Raw genomic sequence first — 7840 nt, 5'->3', positions numbered from 1 at the left:
ATGACAGTCAGGTTTGAAATTTTGAGATTTTAACAAAAGAGGGTTGTGCTCAAACATATCCATCGAAGAAATTTAAAAATAAGACAAGTCAATCGGCTACCCCTTCAGAGTTTACTGACAGAGATAAACCGAGGCAAAGTAATTTTAAGTTTGTTAATTCTCCAGCAGCTAGTGTCGGAAGTGTAAGGAATGTTGAGAAAACTATTCCTGTAACGCCCCGTACCCGAGACCGTCGCCGGAGTCGAACACGAGGTGTTAATAGACTTAATTCATTACTTAAACAGCTCAAACAATTTATTTTTAAAATTTTCAGTCAAGCTAACAATCTGCGTCATAGTCGCTTAAAAATTCATATCTCGAGTTACGAAACTCGAAATCCAATTCCGTAAATTTTTCCTGAAACTAGACTCATATATATATTTACTAATTTTTTATAGAATTTTTGGTCGAGCAAATTAGTACAGTTTATTAGTTAAAGTCTCCCCTATTTCAGAGTTTGACTTCTCTGACCTCTGTGTATTACGAATCAAATATCTCCCTGTACAGAGTTTCAATGACTATACCGTTTGCTTCTAATAAAACTAGACTCAATAAGGAATCTGTACATATAAATTATGACTTCTAATTATCTTTGAACAATTTATGGTGAATTTCCAAAGTCAGAACAGGGAATCCAGAAATTGCTCTGGCCCTGTTTCACAAAAATTTAAACATCTCATAAAATATAACTCATATACCTGTTTGTTCCATCCATATGAAAATAGACTCATAATTCTTCAATTCCATATATTATTCATCATCTAATTGTATCTTTACTATTTTTAGTGATTTTTCAAACTCACGTCACTGCTGCTGTCTGAATCTATTTTATGGTAAATTTTACCTATTTCATGGTTTCCATGGATTAGCTAGCAATTTAGCATACATAACACCAAATATGATCATGATTAGCCATTCCAATGGCTAATCATTACCAAGCATTTCCATACCACTCAATAACCATATCATAAGACCATATACACAAAATGATTATAATGCTATACATGCCATACTCAAAATATACAAGCCATTATGCCAAGATGGTATACGGATAGTGTGAGCGTGCCTCCGACCGTTTCCGATTTCCGAGCTGGCTTGTCAACACTACAAGGAATGAAAAGGAGGGAGTAAGCATAAATGCTAAGTAAGTTTACATGCAAATAGCAAGTAACATAACTATATAAGCAAACATAAAACATCATTTGCATAATCATCACCGAGACATTCATATCACATTTTCATTTATCATCTTACCATATTGTTGTTATATCGAGTTTTCAACCCGAGGGTTAAGTACATACCTGTTCAAAGTATTAATTTCACAACACTTACCAATACGTCCCTTTCATCTCGAGTATTCCTCCGCTTGAGTAAAATTTTACCCGTTGAACACATCGGAATATAATTTGAATACATGAAAAGTTTGCACATAAGTGCCACATATGTAGCCAAGCTACTATGTAACCCGCCCATAAGCGAACTCGGACTCAACTCAACGAGCTCGGGCGCTCGCATCCATGAGTGAACTCGGACTCAACTCAACGAGTTCGGATGCCTAGTTACATCTCACGAACTCGGACTCAACTCAACGAGTTCGGACATTCGCATCCATAAGTGAACTCGGACTCAACTCAACGAGTTCGGATGCTCAACCATCCTAGTAACATGTCACTTGTATCCTAATCTGTTCCTAAGGTTCAAACGGGCGTTTTTCTCGATCACACATCTTTGCCATCTTCCACGGAATATCGAAATTGATACTTCGGTGATAGTTCATACTCATCAAGTAATTCACATAATTACATATTATTCAACAATAACCACAAAGCATAATATTTCATGATAATAATCAGCATCATATCATATAAACAACATTAAATTGCTTAAAATGGCAATTATGTTACTACATTTACACATGAACTTACCTCGTATGCGAAAATGGCTACTTTTACCATTTCTTCCACAACTTGGTATTTTCCCCATTTTAGCCCGAATTTTAGTTTTCCTTGCTCTATCATTTAAAATATAGTCTAATTAGGACTCACATTATTCAAATTGACCCAAAATCATATTTTAAAAAAATTATAGTTTTGCCCCTAAACTTTTGCATATTTACACTTTTGCCCCAAAGCTCGTAAATTAAACTTCATCCTATTTTCTTATGTTTTATGACATGCTGATCATTTTTCCCTTCTATGGCAACATCAAATTCTCACTCTAACATGTACTTATGACTATTAGGTATTTTTACCGATTAAGCCCTTTTGCTAGTTTTCGCTTAAAACCGAGCAGCACAAGTTGTCTAACATAATTTAAAACCTCATATTCTATCATAAAACACCAAAATACACAAATTTCACCTATGGGTATTTTTCCAAATATAAACCCTAAGTTAAATTATTGCTAGCATAAGCTTAATCGAGTTACCGGGACTCCAAAAACATAAAGAACTTGAAAAACGGGGCTAGAATGGACTTACAATCGAGCTTGGAAGCTTGAAAAACCCTAGCCATGGTTTCTCTTTGCTATATTCGGCCATGGGGTTGAAGATGAGCAAAATTGGCTTTTAATTTTGTATTTTAATTCATTTTACCCTAAATGACCAAAATGCCCTTACTACTAAACTTTCCAAAATTCCATCCATATCCAATTTTGTCCATAGACTTAGAAATTGGTAAAATTTCTATTTAAGACCTCCTAATTAATATTTCAAAACAATTTCATACTAGAAACTTCTAGACTACAAGTTTTACAAATTATTCGATTTAGTCCCTAATTTCAATTTAAGCACTTTATGCATAAAATTTCTTCACGAAATTTTCACACAATCATGCAATCATATCATAGACCTCAAAATAATCATAAAATAATTATTTCTATCTCGGATTTTGTAGTCACGAAACCACTATTCTGACTAGGCCCAAAATCAGGAAATTACAATTCCTATTTGTGATGATTGCAACAAAAGGCATTTCGGTGAGTGTCGGTCGAAGTCGTGATTTGTGGTTGTTTGAAAAGAAAATATGATTTTGACAATCAAACAAACAAGCCTGAAGCAACCTCACAAAGAAATAGACGATCTGGAAACACTAGAAACACTACTTCTGGTCGAGGGAAGAATAGCAAGATAAATAAACGATCTGAAGCGAGAACACCAGCTAGAGCTTATGCAATCAGAGCTCATAAAGAAGCTACGGCCCCAGACATTATTGCGAGTATTTTTTTCTCTTTGATATTAATATAAATGAATTGATTGATCTTGGATCAACTCACTCGTATATATGCACTACATTGGTAGACAAAAAGAATGTTTGTTGAGTTCACTGAATATGTTGTTAAAGTAACAAATCCACTAGGTCAGTATGTTTTGGTTAATTAGATATGTAAATCGTGTGTACTGAAAGTTAGGGTTACGATTTTTTACTAGTTTGATGTTGTTACGTTTTGATGATTTTGATCTCATTCTGGGGATGGATTGATTGTATGAGCATGATGCAATAGTGAGTTGCCAAAGAAAACAAGTTAGTTTGAAGCATCCAAATGGTGAATTTATTTGTGTTAGAGCAGATGAGGCTGATTGTATTACAAAGGAGTTTCAGCACTGTCAGCTCTGAAATTGATTAAAAAGGGATGTGAAGCTTATTTAGTTTACATTTTTTATTTGAAAGTGGCTGAATAAAAAATGGAACAAGTGATGATAGTCAAAGAATATGTAGATGTTTTTCCTGAAGAATTGTCTTGGTTGTCGCCGACTCGGGAAGTAGAATTTTTGATCGAACTTAAGCTTGGAACGGCTTCAATTTTGATAACACCATATAGAATGGGCCATACAGAATTGAAATAAATTAAAAGTACAGTTGCAAGAGTTATTGGATCGCAGATTTATTCGATTGAGTCTGTCACCTTGGGGTCCTCCAGTTTTGTTCGTGAAGAAGAAAGATGGGTCAATGAGACTATGTATAGATTACCGACAGCTGAATAGAGACACCATCAAGAATAAATACCCATTACCTCGTATTTGTTCGATTAGTTAAAATGAGCTATAGTGCTTTTAAAGATCGACTTGAGATTCGGACATTATCAACTGCGAGTTAAAAGAGCAAGATGTACCAAAAATTGCATTCCGAACTAGATACAATCACTATGAATTTTTGGTGATGCCATTTGGTTTGACCAATGCTCCTGCGACATTCATGGACTTGATGAATCAGGTATTTAGCCATATTTAGATCGGTTTGTTTTGATATTCATTGATGACATACTGATTTATTCACTGAATGAGTTAGATCATGCCGAACATTTAAGAGTTGTGATACAAACTTTGTGTGAAAAATAACTGTATGCGAAATGTAGTAAATGTTAATTCTAACTACGAAAAGTTGATTTTCTAGGACATGTTATATCTGCTGATGGAATCAGAGTTGATCTGAATAAAGTATCTGCGATTGTTGATTGGAAAATTCCAAAGAATGTTTCTGACGTTCAAAGTTTCTTGGGATTAGCTGGATACTATCAGCAATTTGTTAAAAACTTCTCAATATTGCTTTACTTATGATCAAGTTACTACAGAAAAATGTCAAATTTGTTTGGTCTAATAAATGTCAACAGAGTTTTAATCAACTAGAAAACATGTAAACAGAAGTTCCAGTATTAACTTAGCCTGAATCTGGAACGACATATGTTGTTTGCAATAATGCGTCTCTCAATGGTTTAGATTGTTTGTTAATACAGTCAGAGAAAGTGGTAGCTTATGCTTCTCAACAGTTAAAACCGCATGAAAAGATCTTGAGCTGGCCGCGATTTTCTTCACTTTGAAGATATGGAGGCATTATTTATATGGCGAGAAATGTCACATGTATATTGATCACAAAAGCTTAAAATATTTAATGACCCAGAAGAAACTAAATCTGAGATAGCGACGTTGGTTAGAGCTACTGAAAAATTATGATTTGGTTATTGATTATCATCTGAGAAAGGCTAATGTAATTGCTGATGCACTCAATAAAAAGTCATCATTGTTTGTACTTTGAGCGTTGAACACTCATTTGCCTTTGAATGTCGATGGTTCTGTATTGACGGAATTGATGACTAAAACCTTGTTTCTACAACGAATTCAGGAGTTGCAAAATGACGATTCGAAATGGATAATAAAATGAAACTTGGTTCAAGATAATTTAACTACTGAATATAGAATTGGTGATGATGGTACATTACATTACTGTGATAGAATTTGTGTTCCGAATAATTTAAATTTGAAAAGTGACATTATATCAGAAGCTCACAGTAGTACATATTCTATTCATCCTGGCAGCACGAAGATGTATTGTGATTTGAAATAGATGTACTGGTGGCCGGGTATGAAACGTGAGATTTGTGAGTTCGTAGCAATGTTTGATTTGTTAGTAGGTAAAAGCAGAACATCAGGTGTCGTCAGGATTATTATAGCATGTTTTGTTTCCTAAGTAGAAATGGAAGCGAGTCAAGATGGATTTCATATTTGGTTTGCCTATAACTTTGAAAAAAAGATTCGATTTGGGTGATTATTGACAGATTGACTAAGTCGGCCCACTTTATTCCAGTCAAAATAGATTACTCACTTAAGAGGCTAGCGGAATTATATGTGTTAAAGACTATGAGATTGCACGGAGTTCTGACATATATTATTTCTGTTCGTGATCTGCGATTTACATCGAGATTTTGGTGTAAACTTCACGAGGCTTTAGGCACTAAACTCACTTTCTGTACAACATTTCATCCTCAAATGGACGGACAATTAGAACGAGTGATTCAGATTGTAGAAGACATGCTACGATGTTGTATTCTCGAGTTCGAGGGTAGTTGGAAAAAATATCTACCGTTAGCTGAGTTCGCTTATAATAACAGTTATTAATGTAGTATTAAAATGACACCATTTGAAGCTTTATACGGAAGAAAATATAAAACTCCGTTGTATTAGTCTGAGCTGATCGAATCCAAAATGGTAGGGAGTGATTTGATTAGAAAAACTGAAAATAAAGTTTGAATTATTCGAGATTGTTTGAAAGTTGCATCTGATCGTCATAAGTCGTAAGTAGATTTGAAAAGATAAGATATAGAATTTGTTATTAGCGATCGGGTATTTTTAAAAGTTTCTCCATGGAATAAAGTGTTACGATTCGACAAGAAAGGAAAGTTGAGCCTGATATTTATCAGGACGTACGAGATTATCGAAAGAATCGGTCCTGTAGCTTACAGATTAGCTTCACCCCCTGAACTCGAGAAAATTCATAACGTGTTCTACGTTTCAATGCTAAAACAGTACAAATCTGATCCTTCACACATGATTCATCATAATGAAATTGAATTACAGCCAAATTTGACGTATTTTGAAGAACCAATGAAAATTTTGGCTCGGAAAGTCAAAGAACTTCGGAATAAACGAGTACCGTTGGTGAAAGTCTTGTGGGATCGGCATGGTATTGAGGAGGCTACCTGGGAAATTGAGGAATCGATGAAATTACAATTTCCAAATCTAATCCCAAGTAACAATTTCGAGCACAAAATTTCCTAAGAGGGAGAAAGTTGTAATAGCCCGTTTTTGGTGGTGTCAGAAACAATGGTTTCAGAACCACAATTCTGGCGAGTAAAATATTATTTTAATATTTATAGGATTATATTAAAGTCGTATAAAAAATTCATTAAGAATTTTTTAGGTTTAATTGGTTAATTAGGTAAAAATGACTAAATCATAAATAGTATAAAAGTTGAGTTCTATTAATTAAAGGGATCAAATAGCTTTGAAATTTTAAACTAATGGTAAATAGACCATTTAAGGTGTTAGTGGATTGGATGGACAAGGTTTGATGAAATTTTAGTGGTTTTAAAAGGTTAATTTGGTAAATTGACAATTAAGTTGAAATGTTAAGTTAATTAAAAGATAATAAGATATCATCTTCTTGTTTTCTTCATGTCAAAACCGATTTAGCCATTAAATGAGAAAGCTAGGTTCAACCAAGCTTAATTTCTTGCATGTAAGTGATTCCGAGTCCCCTTTTTAATAATTTTTATGTTTTTGAGATTGTTGCAACTAGGTCCAGCTAGCCCGTACCTTCGTTTTTGAATCTGTTAAAAGATTTAGAAGTTGCCATTGATGAATCTTGAATGTTTTTTATGATAGCTATGTGTTTGAAGCTTTGATTGTGGTATTTGGTTGTTTTGTGGAGTGATTTTTGTTAAATTTTAATTTAAGGATTGAATTGTTAAAATGCTAAAATGTCAAAATGTCAAGGTTTAATAGTGAATTTGATGTATAATATGGACTATTAAAGGGCTTAGTATATTCAGCTATGATTTGATTCTTAGAAAATGGTTAATTTGATGATTTTTGGGTTAGGGAACTAAATTGCAAAAGTTACAAAAATTTAGAAACAAAATGCATATGAATGAATGGTTTATAATATGTTTATTTTAACTTAATGTTATGATGTTGTATGATTTTCGATTGATCGATAATACTCCGTAACCTAAATCGACAACGAATACAGGCTAGAGGTGTAACATTTAGTCGAATTGCTTCTAAACTATTTTTAAGACTTCGAAGGCTCGATTTAGGGATAAAATGCATATGAATGAACGGTTTATAATATGTTTAGTTTAATTGAACGTTATGATGTTGTATGATTTACGGTTGATCGATAATACTCTATAACCCTAATCCGGCAATAGATAAAGGTTAAAGGTGTTACAAAATAATTAAAAAATATATATAAAGTCTAAAACAATAGCGAAGCATTCGAAAGTCAGAAATATTTTTATTTGATTT

At 33.5% G+C, this 7840-nt stretch overlaps 1 long non-coding RNA gene across 1 annotated transcript; it reads right to left on the bottom strand.

The window, feature by feature from the left end:
- Positions 1 to 772: 772 nt before the first annotated feature.
- On the bottom strand, positions 773 to 2031 carry LOC128292831 (uncharacterized). The gene is made up of 2 exons (XR_008282774.1): positions 1965 to 2031; positions 773 to 1143 (listed from the first exon to the last, which is right to left on the bottom strand). It is a non-coding gene; the product is annotated as an uncharacterized LOC128292831 (long non-coding RNA).
- Positions 2032 to 7840: the final 5809 nt, after the last annotated feature.

Source organism: Gossypium arboreum, chromosome 5 (genome assembly GCF_025698485.1).
Source record: "Gossypium arboreum isolate Shixiya-1 chromosome 5, ASM2569848v2, whole genome shotgun sequence".
Taxonomy (NCBI): Eukaryota; Viridiplantae; Streptophyta; class Magnoliopsida; order Malvales; family Malvaceae; genus Gossypium; species Gossypium arboreum.
Note: the sequence above shows the minus strand (reverse complement) of the source record. Positions and strands in the feature narration are given on the sequence as shown.